This window comes from Myotis lucifugus, unplaced genomic scaffold (assembly GCF_000147115.1).
Source record: "Myotis lucifugus unplaced genomic scaffold, Myoluc2.0 scaffold_79, whole genome shotgun sequence".
Classification (NCBI taxonomy): domain Eukaryota; kingdom Metazoa; phylum Chordata; class Mammalia; order Chiroptera; family Vespertilionidae; genus Myotis; species Myotis lucifugus.
Window position 1 is genome coordinate 687,067 of NW_005871127.1, and position 18,402 is coordinate 705,468.

Consider the following 18,402-nt stretch of genomic DNA (forward strand, 5'->3'; position numbering starts at 1 on the left):
CTAAGCTCTTGCATTGCTCTTAATATGATCTCACTTTTCAAAGGGAAAAAGAGAGAGAGAGAGAGAGAGAGAGAGAGAGAGAGAGAGGAGAGAGAGGAGAGGGAGAGGGAGAGAGAAAGAGAGAAAGAGGTAGGCTCATTCGTACTATCAATTATGATTCTTGGATATTTAAAAACTATAATAACCCACTTTCTAGAGGCAGCAAAGGTTGGTAAATATCCCAGTGACTGTGTTAGGCACCCCTCCACACTTGTACTGTCCCTCCATACACACAGCCCTACATATTTTGAGAGAAAAATATTCATCTAGATAATAGACTTGGATTTGCAAGTGTTGTACACTTTGCCTCCTGTGTGGCAAAAGAACTCCATAGGTAAAAGAACTGAAATGTCCGTTATTCAGGAACAGTGGTAATTTGGGGGAAATGTGAATTGCTGTGACAGGGGATGATGGTTGGGCTTCCAAAAGATCCCCCCCCAACTCCCTCCTCGAACAGTGCAGTAGGTGCCTGGAGACTTGGAGCTGGGCAGGAGCCATCCAGGGAGCCCACGTATTGCCCCTGCTTTAGTTCTTTAAAGTTTCTAAAGTGGTTGTGGTACCTTGGAAGTATGTCTACAGATAAATGTAATATAGATTTGGTAGGATTTTTTAATTTACTTGTTTTTCCCTGAATTTGAGAGGAAACTGCCAAGAGGAAATCAAAGTATTAATCCTCCATGAACTTTTTCCTTTTAAATTTGGCACCACAGTTTGAAACAACAACCCAAGATATCTGACTTTCACTGTGCTCGGTGGATGGAAAACCTAGACCAGTGGGCTCCTTAAAGAACTCTTTTAGAGGGCTCTGGCTCTTCCCACCTCTGCCAACTGGTTATAATTTAAGCATCTGAAGTGGGAGGGACCCATTGGGTAGCTGCGTCAGAATCTTCTGGAATTCCTAAAGTTGAGATAAGTTTTCATTTCTGTCATCCCAGTGGCTTACATGATAACTAACTTTATAATAAAAGGGCTAATGATTGCTTTTGTGTGAAGCTTAAGATTTGCAGAGGGTGGAAATAGGGTGGAAATAGCATTACCTTCTCATTGAAATAGGAAATTCTTAAATGCCTGTGAATTATGGGTGAAGGCAAGGGAGATCCCTGGCTTTTGGGGGGCGGGGGGGGGGGAAGTTTCTCTGCAGTGTGTAACGAAGAACAGCATTTGCTAGTTTGAGGTTGATGCAAGTCGAACTCGGGACACTGAGGCGTTTTTCAGTGTCTGTGCTGCGGCAGAGCAAATGATTAGCCAGCATAAGGTTCAAAGCAAAGTTTCCTAACTTTCCCCCCCTCCATCCTTGTGGAGGAGGAATACTTTTAGAAATCTCAAGGACTGGTGGTTATGCGATCGGAAACTGGAGTTATTACAGCAGCACGCCTCAGTGCCAAGCATAGCAAGAGGGGAGCTTCCTCATAATCACGCTCACTTCTGTGGCAGCGTGGTATGTCTTCTCATGTTAAAGTACATTCTTGGGCCCTTGAACTCTAATTATGTGATGTGGTTAATTTAACTGAATTCAGTTGTGAGGATTTGGCCTAGAGAACAGATCCTCAGACTGCAGAGAACTTGTGAAAACTAAGTGTGCGTAGTAAGGAGAGAGTCTGTGGGGTTAGCTTGTATTAGCCTGAGCATTACAGGATGTGAGGCTAATGGGACTTGAATGGTTGGGCTTTTTGGTTGTTATATTATTCAGAAAATTGGAAGAAATGGCTACCAATTAACCAACGAGGTGGAAAGACCTTGAGGCTGAATTGAAGGCCACACGTACCCCCTCAAAAAAAAATTTTTCCTGGAAATTTAAATTAAGTGATATTCTAAGATGGGAATGCAAACTATTCTTGTGCATAAATATATGGTTTGTAATAAAACACTTAGATACACATATTTTCTCTGTTTATAATGATCGTTTATACAGGACAGCATTGATGAATCACAGACAAATTAAAGAACTCTGAATAAGGACTATATAATTGAAAATATGGGGTGATGGATGAAGTAATTTTACTAGCTGAGAGTTGCCTGGAGGTTGTATATTTTCAGAAATTTAAGTCAGTTCAGAGCATGTAGTAAGTTATGGCTGAAGCACAAATCAGTTGAAAATGGGATTTGTTTAAGTAAGTGCAAAAAGAAAAAATCAGAATTGCCTTTGAAAAAAGATTATTTAACCCAAATATATGCAGTTTTAAAATTCTGGTTAGCTTCAAAATAGAAAATTCAATAAATAGTATCCAGTTGAATTTTAAAATACATAGCTCTCTCACAAAATCACACAAAAGCATTTAACAAACATCTGTTAATATTGTGACATAAATATATATTCTGATGTTGAATGAAGCTGAATATTTTTTTTTCAAAACTCGCTTGTTCAAAACTCCCATTGAAAAAAAAATACATGGAGAAATGAATTGCTGCTAACAGGAATGGTAGAGTTTAGAACACAAATCTAGTCATGAGCCCAGATGTTAAGAAAGTTATTTGAAAGAGGGCGAATTCTGTAATTCATGTGCGTAGGGGATTACGTTTACGTCTATGTTAATAACACGAGGATGTCAATATGAAGTCTATACCCCTCTATTAGTGAATTCCAAAGTGTGAAAAATGTTCCTGCTTAGGACAACTTGTATTTTATTATTCTGACATCTGCAGTTTCTGGATGGATTACCTTAAATTTGCTATGCTATGTTAAAAGCCTTGTTTTATGAGGTCGGTCGCAGCGTCTGGCCTTGGTGTCAGGAACCCTGCTACGTGATGCAACTCGCCTTGTTAGGTTTAATTGACCAAAGCTGATGTGTTAAAACAATTCATTTGTGCGGTAACTTATGCCCTGGCTAAGTTGCTACCTGAGTCCTTTGACCTTGACTTGTCTGGGTCATGAAATGGCTGCAAGCTGTTTGACCTTTCTATTGTGTAGCAGTGTCACTGTTTCCTCTTATTCTTTTATGGTAATAGCTGACAAAAAGCCCCAGCCCTGACTTTACACCCCAGTGGATTGGAGGCGTCCCTCTGCAGTAGCTCCGTCTTCTGTGTGACATGGTCTGGCTGGAGAAGTGAGTTTCTTTTGTTTGCGGACAGTGATGGGGACAGATTTGCAGCCCCCCTTGCTGTAGGAGGTGAGGGGTAGTGTTCTGGGTTGGGGAGGCTTTTGGAGTTCTTCTGCTGAGATTTTCAGTTTCCGTGTTTTATGATGATGCATATCACAATTTCCTTTCCCCCACTCTTCTGAGGTCAACTTTTCAGCTCTTTATATTTATGGCTTCCTTAATAATCACTTTTCAACATTTTCAGCTGTTACAATAAAAATATTTTATTGTCCTTATATAGGGTAAACATGGTAAATTCAGTTATGCTTTCGGTTACCAATGTGTAAGTCCGAAAACGATTGACTTTTAAACTTCACCCTATAAATTTTGGTCCATTTTTGGAAAAAGCTGTATGCTCAACATGTAGGACAAAAAATAAAAAAAAAATAAAAATGAGAGTAATGTTGCCACTTTATGTATTCCATCTCATTACATAATTTTTGAGGAAGCCTATTTTTTGTGACTTAAATAGCTAAATTTTATGACATAGTAGTGAACCATTAGTAAAATTGAAGTTTCATTTCTGTGGGGATTTTTGCCAGTATGAGAAATTAAATATTTATTTTAATGGATATAAAAATTGTGTTTTTTTCTATTCTCTATTAAGAGCTCATATGCAAAAGCAGAGAATTTTATATCTGTTCTGTTCTGCAGCAGTGAAATAATTTTATTTTTAAAATATTGGAAATGCCTTCTAAAATGTTAAAACAGATATTTTTATCCTACCAAATTTTTTCTTTGCCAAATATGACATTGTAGTTCATGATTTTTCCTATATTTGCCAGATTAAATATTTAAAATCCAAGCTGTTACATTTTATTTTTACATTATTAGAGGAAAAAAGGAAGTTTAAGTTAGAATGTGCATTTCCTGACTGGTATGTCGCATACTGTTTATACATGTGTGTGGGTACACTGACAGATGAGACACAATGTGGTGCAGGCGAGAGAACCTTGGGAAAAAGCGCTCCATTTTTCTATTCCCATTTTAAAAAAACACATCTGAAATGGCAGGTGAGAGGGTTTTTCTTCTTTCTCTTTCTCTTTCTTTGGTGGTTGTTGTTTTAAACTATTTCTCCCCCAGGAATGTTCCCAAGATCAAGGAATTTAAATGCTTTCAGCATTAAATATATGGATAATCCAGCATCCTATAATCTCAGGAGAGAGGGTGAAGGAAATACACTGAATCAGATTTTAGTCAGTCAGTAGCCTCTGTTTCTCTCTCCTCTCCTACAATAACCAATCTAGACTAGAAAATATCTCTCATGCCCTTTTCTTTTCTTTTTTTAAAAAAATAGTTTATTGATTTTTTTACAGAGAGGAAAGGAGAGGAATAGAGAGTTAGAAACATAAATGAGAGAGAAACATGGATCAGCTGCTTCCCGCACACCCCCTACTGGGGATGTGCCTGCAACCAAGGTACATGCCCTTGACCGGAATCGAACCTGGGACCCTTGAGTCCACAGGCCGATGCTCTATCCACCGAGCCAAACCGGTCTGGGCTCTCGTGCCCTTTTCTTATGCACTGGTGTCCTCAGTGGTAGTGCAGACGCGGAGTTGGGTTGGGATGTGGTTAGTGGGCTAATGGATCATGTGCAGTGGGGCTGTGGTACAAAAACAGCAACCAGCCCCTGAGGATTTAAAAAATGTCTATGACTTCTTCCAGAAGTCTGCCTGAGTTCTTCCATTGAAAGCAACTGAAATGGATCTCAGCTGTTGTGTTAAAGAGGTTAAGTTCCTGGACCATGGGTAATGGGTGCGTGCATGCGTACATGCTTGTGCTGCAGAGTTGGAGGGAAGGTAGAGAAACAAAGAGAGAGGTAGGGCTTACATCTTGCAGGGATTACATAAGAAGGAGGGCTCATTCGTAGATTTGAGTAAATAGCGTGCAATTTAAAGTATTCTGTCATTCTCTGAATTTTGGATTGCTTTTGGAGTAGAGCCCATCTTACTCCCTCCTGCCTTTTCGGTCTTTGTGGGGCATAGAAAGTAAGTGCACGAATCTGACATTTTGGGTTCTAGTCTTGGTTCTGCCCTTTATCAGCTTTGTGACCTTGGTCAAGTCACGTAAGCAGCCTACATCACAGGGCTGTGTTGGGCTGTGTTAGGATCACATGAAATAATTAGGGTAAGTGAAAGCAATGCTGTCAATTCTAGCCATTGTTGCTGTAAAGGGACGTAACCTAATGTAGACGTCCAGAGAAACTACCCAATGGTGAAGAGAAGGAGGGGTTGGGCATTAAATGAGATCATCAATTAATTAGTTGTTATATATTTCGGATGATAAGACATTCCAGAGAGAAAATGAAAGTCCTGATCACAGTAATGTGTATAGATATTTGTTAGTGAATCCTCTGAATGCAGGCACGTAAAGTTAGCTAGTTGTATGTAGTTTGAAATTGATCTAAATTGGAATTGCTGTGTAAATTTTAGCAATCCTTTATATCAGAATTACCAGGGAATTAATTTCTTGGTCAATCTAGGAGTATTTGGAAGGATAAAATAAAATAATTTTATTAATGGCACTCTGAGTAATTAACTCAACTTTTGTGTCAAATGAAGTGTATCCTAGCAAGTAACTCATTGCAATTCTCTATATTCCATTGTACTCCAGTAAAAGCACAAGACTTTTATTTAGCAAAAAATTAAATTGCCAACATTTGGGAGCGCTACACTTATGTTTTAGATTTAGTTGGACAGAAGTGATGATGATGTGGCTAGACTGGATTGTTCTTGAAGAGAGCAAGCTGCTGGTTTTTAGATCTAAGCCTGAACATGTCTTTATTTAAAAATGACCTCTGGTTGGGTTGAAACGCAAGATGTTTAATTAGTTACATGAATTGTTTTGATTTAATTGCCATTTAACTCTTCTTTTTTTTAAAAGTCAGTCTTTCCCATTCGTCCTTTCCATGGCATTGAGAAAATTAATTAAATGATCTCTAGAGGAAAAAAGTTAATATTTCTTACTTACAGTGATTTCACTTTTACTAAGAACAACTGGAAGCAAAATGGGAAGTGGGTAAAACATTTACTTTTTCTTTCCAAACTAGATTTGGGATTAGCGTTGGACGTGAGTGGCTCTGGTTGGCTGGATCCATGTGGTCATGAAGCCACTGTGCGGGCTGGATCCTTGGGGAGCTAGTCATGGTGCTTGCTGTCCAGGGCCAGTGAGTCTCCCCTCCCTCACTTTGCACAGCAGGTTTGGGAAGTGGACAGATTAGCCCATATCCTCAATCCCTACGAGGCAAATACTTTAAATCGCATGTCACATTGATGCAGTGCAAAAAACCAAAAAAATTCATACTCTTATATGAAGCCTTTTTATAATCACAGCCAAGGGGTTCTAGCCAGGAGTTAATAAGAAAAGTTACCTCACTGTTTGTTCATCAGTTAAAGGGTAACTAGGGTGTACAGAAAGCAGAATCAGAACATTGATTAGCTTGTTTAGATTTTGGCACATAATTTTTAATAATCTGTGTCATGCCTTTTCTTTTTGAGAATATACCTGGATTTTTAGTTCTGTTCATGCAATACACAAAAGTTAAAAAGCATGTATTTTAGTTCAGGAAACAAAATGCATGTGAAAATGTTAAAGATATAGAAAATGTATTGCTGTTGATGGCAGAAGGATTTGGTATTTTGTCTTTCTACTTCATTGGAAAAAGCTTTGTTTATACTCATGGTTTAAAGTTGATGTTGACTTAAATGGCAATGCGTACATGGTTCTTAAATATTGGTTGTCTTTCAGAGCCTCCTGGACATGGTAACATATTTCTTTAAATTTCCTGATGTTGAAGCATTAATATTTTTGGATAAGACTAACAGTTATCATGTAACAGTATCTGTTCAGTCTCCAAATAAGGGAAAAGCTGCTTATAGTAATATGAGGATCACTGGTCTTACAATAATTAAATAGACTTGTTATACTACATTAATCTCTTTTGGAACATTTGGAATGACTTCTTAGTACTAACAAACACAGCATTAGGGCCTACAATTAATCTGCTTTTTGTATCCAACATTTGTATAATATAAAACATGTGTCTAGAGAAACATATTTCAGGTTTAAGATGAGTTCATAGGAGGACAAACGGAAATTATATTGGACCATTAAGCAATAGGATTCCAAGAACTGATAAAATATGGAATTCATTTCGAGTCAGCATAGGTAGATACATTGTTTTCAGTACGTTTTTGTTTTTTGGTGGATACCATGCTTGGGCTCTCAGAATTACTTCTCCCCTGAGATCCAGGTTTTGTTCATGGCCCACCAGGTACAGTATATGCAAGATGACGTGGAAGCATTTTTAAAATCTAATGATGCAGGAGGTTGTGTTAACACCTTGTGAGCTGGTGTTTCTTGGTACCTGCCATTGATACAGTTACTTATTAATCGTAGAGAACACGAAGGAGACCCCGTTTTAAAGTCTGCTTTGGTTTTGTCCAGCGTTTCATAGGGATGGCGTAAGTTAATGACAGACTGTGCATCCACTAAGCAAGCAGCATGGAACAGATTTGTTGAAGGGACTTCTGAGTTAGGATTATGTTTACATCTTCTGTTGCGGAAGCCCCACGAGGCACAATTTCCTCCTCGATGTGGGCTCTTTATTGCGGTTGATGGGAATCCAGTCTTAGGTGTTCCAGTTACAGGAAAAATATTTTGCGAAGGATGAAGGATTAGTTCAATTTTAGGACAGATTGCATGCGTATGCACAGAGTTCTAGGGAAATGCAGAGATTATTGAGTGGTTTGCATCCATTTTAGACCATGTGCCTGGGACCAGCTAACACATTGTCAGGGAAAAACACGATGTAGCAACAATATTAGATCATGCAAATGAGACTACTGAATAGTAATAGTTATGGGCAATATTTTGGAAAACACTGATTAGTGACAGTTTTATTACAGCAAATGTATGTATCAAGTCCCCAGATTTCATTGTAATGCACTGAAAACAGATGTCAAAGTGTCCCAAACAGAATTTCATGCTTAATCTACATATTGCATGGAAAGTACAAACAAACCATTTAGAATTCTGTTATTTAATCCTTTTTAGAAGGAATGAAAATATACAATTTAGATGAACTCCATTCTTTCTTTTAATTTCCGTTTTTGTTTTCTAGGGGCGGATGATAAATTATTATTTTTTTTGTTTCCTATATTCTTAAGATGCTTATGGGAGAAGATAGATCTACATATGGACATGGTTTTAGTTAATGTACTTTGAACTGTAAGTTTCTGAACATAAGGTCTTTGCATTAAAAAAGAAGAAAAATTAGGCTCTAAATTATTTAGTGGCCCGGTAATGGAATTACCTTCTTCTGTTCCTTTGTTTACTGATGTAGAATTTCACTCTGTGCCACACAGTGATTGGAGCAGCATGCTGAAGGAGAAGAAAAGAAAATTAGGTAGCCTTAACCTCTGTTTGCAAGTACCTGGGAGCCTTAGGGCCTCTCAGTGACTCGGTTTCTTTATCTGTCAAGCGAGGAAATTGGCTTGAGGACTTCTCCTGTGACTCTGAGTTCTGGCATCCTCGGAATTTGGCCTCTAGTTACCTTGGCTGAAGGGCATTGCCCTTCCAGATTAAGCAATATTTAATGAAGCTTAGCATACTCTTATTAAATATGGGATTTTAATACATTTGTTTATGAAAGAGAAATAGAAAATGTGTAACTTGACTCTTGAGTAACACTCTCCTGTTGCTCAATTCAGAGTCCAATAGTCAGATCGTTTGGTTCAATCTAGATAAAAAGCTTTCTTTTTTAAGAAAGAGGTCTTTAACTCATAATTTTAGAGCTGGGAGAATCCCTAGAGACCTTCTCACTATGCAGCTGTGGGTACTGAGTCTAAGAGAGGCCCAAAGACACTTTGGTTGCTTGTGTTCGTTTTATTGCTACAGGGGCATAAATAAGGAGAGAGAGAGAGAGAGAGAGAGAGAGAGAGAGAGAGAGAGAGAGAGAGAAGTTATTTTACATAGTAGCAAGCAAATTTTTTTAAAGGAATATAGAAGAAGCCCTAGTGGGTTTGGCTCAATGTATAGAGCTTCTGCCTCCAGACTGAAGGGTCACGGGTTCAATTCCAATCAAGGGCATGACCAGGGCCAGGTCTTGAGCCTGCAACCAATCAATGTGTCTCTCTCACACTGATGTTTCTCTCACTCTCTGTCTCTCCTCCTCCCTTCCACTCTCTCTAAAGTGGAAAAATATCCTCAGCTGAGGATTTAAAAAGAAAGGAATATAGAGTAAAATCATGATTAAAAGTCTGGCATTATCATCTGTAACTTACTGAGATCAATTGATTCATGAGTCCAGTTTTTTTCTTCTGTACCTTTCCATAGTCTTTTCTATTGAAGTCAATCTGCAGCCATGGTCTTCATAAAAATGACTCCTTTCTCTTCTATTTTCAGTGGATGGAAAGTACTATTTAAGTATGGTCAACTAATATGGAATTGGTGGTGGTTGGAAACAGAAAGGATCCATTAAAAATATTCCTGCCAGACTTCAATAACATTGTAGGTCATGTTTGAGATTGGTTGTAAGAAAAACCATTTTTGAGCGTTAGTTATTGGAAAAAAATATGGAGCTGGTTATGAGGAGCTGGTTTAAGTTTTGCTTCCTGGATTTCTGTAATTTTCATATTAGTTTAATAATTACTATATCTCTATTTTCCTTTTGTGTGGTATATACCTCTCATCTTAGTTTTAAACAATTGTTTTTTAAAGTTTAAAACAATCATCCATGTACCTTATTTTATTTAAGAGATGTTTTAAAATTTTTAAGAATTTTTTTCTTAGCTTAATTTTTAGAAACCAAAACATTAAATTCACAAGGGGAATTCAGTTCCAAAAGGAAACTTTACATGAATCCTTTTGCTAAGGTAAGAATTCTTATATAACACTAAAGATCTATCTGTAAATTATGCTTTAACAATGTATTTATGTATATCAAGGCATGCCTGAATACAGCAGCGATTAAGTTAAGGCAGAGATATTAGTAGTAATGGGAAAAGTTTAATATCAGCTACTTTTAGTAGCTAATTTCCAGTTTGATAGTTCATGTTTGGGAAAACGTGAAAGCATATGAAATGGCACGATTGTAGATGGAAAAATAGATGAATAAAAGATGGGTATTGTGCAAATTCATGACCCCCAAATCAATGGAAGTGTTATGGAGCATTCCATAAAATAGATAATAAGTATTTGATAAATAAATCAGTATAAATTATTTAAACTGACTGGAGAATATTAGGGGCAAATCAGATGAATGTTATTAAGAATAATACAAGGGAAAAATCTGTTTTGTTTTGTTTTTGTATCTCCACTAGTATAAAAAAAATGTTATTTTCCCCTCATATATACTTTAAATTTTAAGAACGAGTAAAATAAGAGCATATGAAATGTGACATCCATATTAGCAATCGAGCTTATTCTGTGATCAAGCTGTAGGTTCAAATGTTTGTTTACCTATTGTTCACTGTATAAGTGGGTCATTTCATTATATTTTCTAAGATTTAGTTTTCTGAGCTCTGGAGTGGGCACTGACTGTACTTAGCAGTTGTGAGGATGAGGTGAGAAAGTGCTTTTGAGGTGCTTAACACCATGCCTGTCATATTGTAGGTACTCCATAAAGCGTTTGCAATTATTGATACTGCTATGACTTTTAAATCAGTAATCAGTACATTGTAGCCAATGAGCACTTAATTGTACGTTGAATGAATGCTCACCACCTATGCTGAAGATTCTGGAAGACTTGATCTCCCTTTTTTTGGGGCAGAACATTGTTAGGGAAAATACTCTGCCAAAAGTGGGAAAAATATTAATATAGAAAAATCTAAAATACAGTATTGTAGTTGCTGAGTAATGTTTCATATTGATCCTTAAAGAGGTGAATGGTATAGAACCACAGCAAATCATAATGCTCATTTCAGTATTTCTAGGTGACTTAAAGAATAGCATTTTCTCGGAGCATAAAGACATGCTGGATTCCTGTGTACATCTCTTCTTGGAATGCAGTATACTTTATTTCTGTCCATTTTTTATAAGGTCTTTCATTTGGGTTATAAAGCAATTCCAGACATAAACATAATCAGAAACAAAAGAAAACGTATCCATTACTGTTGCCTAGCAGGGAATACTTGAGGGAATGGTATTTATGCAGGAAACCAAGACTTTAAAATCCCAAATCTTTTCATGACTTGAATAGTGATATATATTATTTCTCCTTTATGTCTCCAATAGTACTTAATTAAAGTCCACAAAAAGTTTGGAAGAGATAACAGAGTATTTTCTGTAAGATTATTCTCTGAAGAACAATTTTGACTGTTTAGTCTTGTTTATTAAAAATGTTACAAAATTTAAAAACTCATTTTATTGGTGATATACTTCAAGTGCCTAAAAAATTTTGGCAACTTTTCCTCAATAGTCACTGAATAATAACAACGTTTATCTTATTATTCATTTTGTCAGTCACTAGCGTTCTCCAAAGTGCCTGTGTGTATACACATACATATGTTATATTAATTTTTTATATTTGTATATGATTACCATGGTTCCACATATATCATGTAGTCAAGGAAGTAGAAATAAGAATTTATTGAAACATGTCTTTCAAGGGAAATACATAACGCTTGGGATAAAGGTGGAAAATGGTTGAGAAATGCATTTATTGAGTAGAAGCTCTGTACTGAGCACTTTTAATATTTTAAGGAGTTAGGGGAAAAATCGTGAAAATATAGATGGCCTCTTCCAAAAAATTTGCAAGTAGAAAACAGAGGTTAAGGGTCACTTACTAGTGTTTATGACAAAGAAAAATGCAAAAGGTAGTGGAACAATATACAACTAACTAACCCACAGTCTCACCAACTACTATATATAGTTCGATTTGCTGAGCTCTCTGGGAGCAGACCCTGAGGGACTGTAAGGGAAAGGTCACAGAGAGGAGGTGGTGAGTCTTAAGCCTGTTTATCTCAGGGGTCATAGAACAAAAACAAAGCAGAATGAAACAGATAACCAAGAATCCACCTCTTATATAAATGAACTCTGTTTGGCAATAAGATACACTGTCCTTCTAAATTGATCTGGTGTTTTGCTTTAAAAAAAATTGTTAATAAAAGAAAAATCTAATAGGAAGCTTTAATCCAGGTGCTGAAATTCTCAATACTAAATGGCTTTAATTGAGTAATCTCCCTCTTTTAAAATGTGGGTAGTAACATTGAATTCTGATATCTAAATTATTTTTATATGTAGCTTAGCTCTTAGATTTCAGTGTAATGCTATATACAATATTTTTAAATGTTTTCTATAGCACCCTTTTATTCTAGTATTTTTTGTTTATAATCATATTTTGAATGGGAACTGTGAATATGCACTTGGCATGTGTTATACCATATAATAATTTGTTTTAGATATTTTAGAATTGGAAGATAATTCTATAGGCAGTTTAAAAAATCTTGGAAGCAGAATATTCTGTAAAAGAATATTTTATTGAAAAATATTCTGAATTTGATTTTGTGCCCAGTTTATATCACTATTATTATTTTAAAAATTATCCTGGCCAGTGTGGCTCAGTTGGCTGAGCATCATCCCGTGTACCAAAAGGTCGTTGGTTCAATTCCTGGTCAGGTCATAAGCCCATCCCCCAGTAGGGGTCATGCAGGAGGCAGCAGATCCATGTTTCTCTCTCACATGGGTGTTTCTCTCTTCCTTCCTCTCTCTTTAAAATTAATAAAAACATTAAAAAAAATCAAGTGGGGCTCCCAAACTCAGTAGAAAAAGAGAATTGTTTCAGTGTGATGAGGTGTTTTTCATTGTTGGGCTGAAGTATCTGATCTGATGCAAATTTATACTTTTGTTACTAAAAGCAATGGACTGGTAGAGTGACATACTCAACAATTAAATAACCCTCAGCTTTAGATATGGAATTTTCTTAATTATTTTGCTCTTTATAAATGATGCCTATTTCTTCATAGATAATTAGAGAAAAAATATAAAGTGAAAACTATCCTTTGACTATAACTATATATTATAGCTATTTAAAAATAGCATTTATCTTGAAAGGTTACCAGGCTTATTTCCTGAAGATAGAATGCAGTCTAGTGTATGAAATTCTTAGTTCCCCTATGCTTTCCCTACTCCTCCAACAAATAAAAAGTGAATATACGTTTTTAGAGGGCAGTGATCACCTTTTCTCTTTTTTCATACTACTCTTCCCTTCATTGTATAAAGGGATATACGATGTTGATTGTATAGTTGACTGTTGGTTGTGATATGCAAGTATAGTAAGATTATGATCACTGACATTTAAAAAGAAATCTGCCTCAGTTTGCCATTTGATGATAGCATTTTAAAGCCATTCAATCTGCAAACAAGTTGCTTAGTCATTCAACAAGTATTCACTGAATATTTGGTATGTATCAGGCACTATGCTAGGTACTGGAATTACAACCTAGAGAAGACAGACATTTTACTATCTTTACAGCAGGGAAAGACCATTTAAAAAGAATGATCTGATGTTTATTGTTCTTGCTTCCAAACTAAAAGGCATCACCATTAGATGCTTAATAAATACTTAGTGAAAAGAGTAATGGTAGTGATTAGATAAGCATCACCTAAAGGAAATGACTTAGGAAAACTTGTGACAGTTTCTGAGAGAATAATGAGACATGAGAATGGATGATTCTGATGAACAAATATAACTCTTCATCTGTGTGACAAAAATATTTTTGTAGTGTATGTATGGTAATAACAAGCATGCTCTGTGGCATCTTGGGGCTTGTAGCTTTTCTTGCAGGAACTTGGAACCATTTCAGGCTGTCTTTCTGAACTCTGGCCTTGCTCCTCACTGGAGCCATTGCGCTGGCTCTGAGCTGCAGTCGCACCATATCATTCAGAAGTGAGAAAATCGAGTACTCTAGTGAAGCTTGGAGGAATAGTGAGTATCCTTTGGGCTTTGTGATGATGATTACAATTAATGGAACCAACAGAAGAATACAAGGTAGCATTGTGGGCACACCCAATAATTTCTCCAACTCCTGGGATGTCAGCAGATCTATTGCAAGTTTTGTAGTTAGCATGTTAGTTTTTTAAAAAAATATATATTTTATTGATTTTTTTACAGAGAGGAAGGGAGAGGGATAGAGAGTTAGAAACATCGATCAGCTGCTTCCTGCACACCCCCTGCTGGGGATGTGCCCGCAACCAAGGTACATGCCCTTGACTGGAATCGAACCCGGGACCCTTCAGTCCGCAGGCCGATGCTCTATCCACTGAGCCAAACCAGTCAGGGCAGCATGTTAGTTTTAAGGGTGACTTCTCACTGGAGAAGGTGACTACGAGGAGCTTAGGGAGAGGAATCTTGCTGGAAGGAGCCATGAAAACTGTCACCGAGTCTGAAATCTTTTTATTTTTATTTTTTAAATCATTTAAAAAATTTAAATCATTTTTAGCTGTATGACTTTCAGCAAGTGTTTTAAACTTCCTTAGGCTTCTTTCCTTCTGTGTAAATGGAAATACTAATACCAATCTTAAAAAGCTTTTTGTAGGACTACATGAGTTAAGGACTTGGAAAAGGCCTTGCATAGTGAGTGACCTGATGCTCAATACATCACTTGAGTTAAGGTGGGTAGGATTTTTTGGGCCATAATGATTTTCCGAAATACTTTTGAGTATATAGTTGTCCAGCTAACATTTAGTGAGCACTTTAAAAAATATATACACACACACACACACACACACACACACACACACACACACACACTGATTTCAGAGAGGAAGGGAGAGGGAGAGAGAGAAACATCAGTGATGAGAGAGAATCATTGATCAGCTGCCTCCTGCGTGCCCCCCACTGGGGATCTAGCCCAAAACTCAGTCATGTGCCCTTGACCAGAATAGAACTCAGAACCCTTCGGTCTGCAGACCAACGCTCTCTTGACCCAAATTGGCTAGGCTAGTGAGCACTTCTGAGAGTTTTATTGGTGTGACTTGTTTAATCCTCAGTAACCATGTGAGATACTTTTTTGTCCTTTCATAAATGAGAACTCTGTGGTTGAGCTAGTTAAGTGACAGAGTCCAAATTTGTCTCTGGAGTTCTTTCCTAATTCTAATTGTAGATGGTAAAATTACTCTGTAGAAGGAAAATGTTATAACCTCTGCATATTAAAAAGATAGGCTTATTTTAATTTAATTACATTTTAAAAAGGATTGAAATGATCGTTTATCTTTGATTTGTCAGTAGTTACTTTCAATTTTGATTTATTCTGATATACAAAGTAAAGTTATAATGATTTCCAAGTCAACCTTTTTCCCTAAATTAATCAGTCTTTTCTCATTTGTTGTTTTCTCCTATTCTATTGTGCTTTTGTATGAGTCCCTGAAATTGGGTGTGTTGATTATGTAGACTACAAAGGTTACATAGGGAAAATGAAATGGCCTTAAAGAGAGGATTAAGCAAGTCAGGAGCCATGCATAGCCATCTAACTCTTCAACAATAAGCATCATGGTCTTTATGATTGATTTTTTATAAAACCCTCAGTATTCCACTGACACCGTGCTAAATTAATGGTTTTCCTTACAAGTCTTAGATTATTATTTCTTCTGTTTTTCTTCTGATTTGATAGGAAAGTTGGGATATTTTCTCAGGTGTATTGACATCTGCTTATACCTGAGTAAATGTACTTTGGGTTCTTTCTGTGATAACAGTTTTTTGAAGAAAATAGATACATGAAAAAAGGACATATATTTTGATTTCCATAATCATTTCTTTGTTAAAATGTTCTATATAGAGTCAAAACTATTTTAGAATTATGGGTGGTTTGTAGGGTAGAAACTCCCCAACTCCATATTCCTATATGTTTTATTTACGCTTTGGTTCGGTGCATAGACTTCCTTCTTATATAAAATAATGAATGTTAATGAGAAAGATAATGTGATGGAAAGATCCACAAATGACTTCCCTTTCTCTTCAGAAACACAAGGATCCCTCTTATTATTACTGATTTATTTTTATGGTAATAATAATTATTAGTAACTAGAGGCCTGGTGCATGAAATTTGTGCACTCAGGGGAGGGGGGTCCCTCAGCCCAGCCTGCGCCCTCTTGCAGTCTGGGAGACCTTGGGGGATGTCTGACTGCTGGCTTAGGCCCGTGGGGAGCGGGCCTAAGCTGGCAGTTGGATATCCTTAGTGCTTCCATGGAGGCAGGAGAGGCTCCCGCCATGGTCACTGTGCTTGTGAGCCATGATCCTGGCTTCTGGCTGAGCGGCACTCCCCCTGTGGGAGCGCACTGACCACCAGGGTGCAGCTCCTGCGTTGAGTGACTGCCCCCTGGTGGTTAGTGTGCTCATAGCAACTGGTTGTTTCACATTCGGTCGATTTGCATATTAGCTTTTTATTATATAGGATAATAATAAAAATAACTACAGCATGTCAAGAATGTCTTATGTACCTAATGTAATCATTATAGTTACCCACAGAAGTCGGTATTATTATCATTTAATAGTTTAAAGAAATGAAGCTTAATTATCTTGGATAAATCTCTAGTCAAATAGGTAGGAAATGATAGAGCTAAAATTTGGACCCAGGGCTGCTTCCTTCTCATTCATATTCCCAACTTTGCTACTACATCTCCATTTAAAAACTTGTTCTTCAATCTCTTCTAAGTAAAACAGTTTTTTAAAGGAGATAGAAGTTACATTTTTTAATAATATATGCCTGTGAGGCCAAGTTAAAGAGCTGTCACCAAATCTCAGTGTGGCTTTACAGGAGGAAGAAATGATGACATGGTTTCTTTTTTCTGTCCAGTGTAAATATTTCTTCTTCCTGCCTGTCTGGATGTACCTTGGTTTATCCCACAGACACTGCTGGCCAGGCCCTTACTGAGCAACAAGCAGCAGAACTTACTCTGTTGTTCACAAAACAGGCACACATATTGACTTTGTATATTTGCCATAAAACATGACTATCGATACTTTTGTTTTCCTGTTTCTTCCATTTCCTCTCAGAGATGCTTTACAACAAAAACAGAGATGGCCCAGCCGAACCAGCTTGAGTTTGCATGGCCCTGCGCACTGTCAGGACTGCTCCTGCCCTGAGTGAATGAGGAGTCCGTTGTCCTCAGAGACATTATGTGAAAGCCCTTCACTATGAACTTTCAGCCAAGATGCTAGACTTACCAGTTAGTTACACAGAAACTATTCTGTCCAGGCTGGAATGTGGCAGTTAAAACAGGAGAACTTTGATCCCCAAGATAAAGTGGGTTCAGACACTCGTGCACGGTTGCCATTCTACCAGTTTTTATTTGTAGGTGATTTTTCTCCATTTAATCTAAATTCCTTAAACCTATGTCCAGTGAATGGTGAGAAGACGTAAATCAATGAGTATTTGGTTAAAAAAAAACACACCCTTTAACAGCCAATGCAGCTCATTCTCTTAGTCAAGAATCACAGTGATAGTTATGTCAGTTAGTTTTCTTCTAGAGTGTGTGCCGAACTTTAAACTCTGGGTATTGCTATCTTGAGATCTTTCCCTTGATATTTATGTGGTCAGTTATTTAATCTTTTAACCATGTCAGAATTGTTTGAGCCAGCGCTAAGATAGCAGTAACAATAACAAGTCGCAACAGCTGATATTTGTTAAGCACTTATTGTATGCCAGGTACTGTGCTGTTAAGTGCTTCACATAGCGTATGTCATTTAATCCTCACAACTACCTGATATGGAAGCCATTACAGTAGTTTCCAGGTTTATACAGCAGGGAGTAAGAGGAGTAGCAGGGATTTGAACCCATGTATTCACCTGACTGCCTGGGGCAAGTCACCCCCACTTTCAGGAACCTGTTTCCTGATATGTAAAAGAAAAGAAAGCAAACGCTTTTGCATTCCTGGTATCAGCTTATTATTAACATCAAATAAGAAAAGCTAGCCACACTTTTAAGAAATATGCAAATATATAAGATTATTTTAATGGCATTAACTCATTCTAAAGATCATATTTATATATTGCAAATTTTAATGAATAATCTCATAAAATAAATCACATCCTATATAATAAAGAACTAATATGCTAATTAGACCAAACAGCTGAATGACCTTCCGGATGTCCTTCCAGACCACCTTCTGGACGAAGTCGGGGCTGCGAGGGGCTGTGAGGGCCAGTTGAGGCTGTGAGGGTCTGTGAGGGTCTGTGAGGGCTGGCCGAGGCATCCAGGGCTGCGAGGGCTGAGCCTCTTGCATGAATTTTGTGCATCGGGCCTCTAGTCTGTATATATAAAAGCCTAAGTGACCGTTATGACCGAAC

At 37.2% G+C, this 18,402-nt stretch overlaps 1 protein-coding gene across 9 annotated transcripts in view; it reads left to right on the forward strand.

Annotated features, from left to right (window-relative positions):
• Positions 1 to 18,402, forward strand: part of NFIB (nuclear factor I B) — a 225,425-nt gene that overhangs the window by 12,689 nt on the left and 194,334 nt on the right. The gene's annotated exons all lie outside the window — the stretch shown is intronic.